The 1,814-nt window shown below is 45.9% G+C and overlaps 1 pseudogene; it reads left to right on the top strand.

The window, feature by feature from the left end:
- Positions 1 to 1,334: 1,334 nt before the first annotated feature.
- On the top strand, positions 1,335 to 1,487 carry LOC145258452 (U2 spliceosomal RNA; annotated as a pseudogene).
- The last annotated feature ends 327 nt before the right edge of the window (positions 1,488 to 1,814 follow it).

Here is a 1,814-nt window from a genome sequence, read left to right as displayed (position 1 = left end):
ACAGGCCGGGCGGCTCGCCTCCGGCACGACCTCTTATCCCTTGGAGTGGATGTGGCTGCGATTCAAGAGACGCATTTCATTTCTTCTGTGGACTGTTAGGTGCTGGCGCAAGATTTTGAGGTTTTCTCAGCATATGGCAGCCCCCGGGGGAAGGGAGACTCCTTGCTGTTTAAACGTACCCTGTCCGTGACGGTCGATGTTGTTCATAGGGATGCAGAGAGCAGGCTGGTCGTGGCCGATGTTGCCGTAAAAGATTCTGTGTTTCGGGTGGTCGCAGTTCATGCACCCAGCACTGGTCTCATTCTTCGGTCAGCTTGACGCGTTTGTAGATTGTCGGAAGTGGGTAGTGCTAATGGGGGATTGGAACGCCATCTTAGACCCCAAGATAGATAAGGTAGGAGGTGAAGCTAGAGGGTCGGAGAGGTGCGAGTCCAGCCTGGTTGATCTGATGGCTAGATGCTATCTGGTCGACAGGTTTCGGGTCGAGCATCCGGGGCGGGAGATGTGGACGTGAACCAATAGCGTTCCCTCCTATTGAAACACCTATTTGTATAGGATGTTAGTTAGGAGAGGTGAAGTAGACTTTCTATCTTGTCCCATGTTCACTTCGCTAGGCCAGATGGACCATAAACTAGTTATGGCCCGGCTGAAGCTAGGAAATAGGCTTAAGTTAGCGGTTGGGTTGACAGCATGGTTTTACACAGCAGCCCGATCTTCCGGTCCTTGAGTTTAGCGATTATTTGGCTGACTCTCCCTGCCTTGAGGCAGCTAGTTGTGAGGGCTGTGTGACGGAGTGGGAGGTTTTTAATGCGCTAAACCGGGGGGGGGGGTCTTTTTCTGATCAGGATCTGATCGCTTTCTTTAAGCACCAACTACGGGTGAAGATCAGATGTGATAGAAGAAGGTTGCATCGCGCGACCTTTGACAGAAGATAGATACATGTAGCAAGTCTGTGTGTACGAAGAGGAGCCAAATTTGAATAGGTGTTCCCCGCCAAGGTGTGGAACACGCAGTTCCATAAAGTAAAATTAAACAAGTAGCCTCTCAGCTAGCTGAGTGTGTGTTCCATCCCTCCACAATTAGGAAGCCTCCAAGATACCCACCCCTTCCTCTAAATTTCCCCCATCTTGGAACGAAAGAAATACAAACTAACCCCCATCCCTTACCCACAAAATTTTCTTTTCTCTATTCACCCACATCTAGAGGGCATCCCTACTTAGAGACTGACCCACAGAAGCGAGGTTCCTTTTACAAACCTAGTGGAATGGGCAGTCTATCAACTAGACGGGGTTGGGAAGGTCCTACTAATCACCTCGGTGGGGGAGCAAATAAATACCCTTTTCTCGGCCTTTTGGCCAAGATCAAAGTGTAGTATCTGTTTTTACTATATGCTATATCTATGTTTGTAACTGTGATATAAAGTGGGGGATCACTTTTCTGTATTAATTTAATGTAAAATGATCACCCACTTTACAACTAGTCAGTCTCAAAGCCATTCAAGTCATTCTCCAGATCATTCAAGTTGTTTTTGAAGGATTCCAGTTATTTTTAAGCATTCAAGTCATTCTTAAGGTCATTCAATTCATCCTTAAGTTCATTAAAGTCATTCTAAGTCATTTACTTTTTATTTATTTAAGTCATTTCAGCCCATTTTTTTAAGAATTTCATGTCAATCCTACATTCACGCATTCATTCATTACACGAGAGCACACGACTAATGGCTATCGGCCTTGTTTTTTTTCAAAGGCATCTCCACTTATCAAGACCAAAAGGACACTCGAGGATAAGGGTTAATCGAGGATAAGGGTTAAAGA

This window comes from Euprymna scolopes, chromosome 33, assembly GCF_053919585.1.
Source record: "Euprymna scolopes isolate OS-2025 chromosome 33, ASM5391958v1, whole genome shotgun sequence".
In the NCBI taxonomy this organism is placed as follows: Eukaryota; Metazoa; Mollusca; class Cephalopoda; order Sepiida; family Sepiolidae; genus Euprymna; species Euprymna scolopes.
Note: the sequence above shows the minus strand (reverse complement) of the source record. Positions and strands in the feature narration are given on the sequence as shown.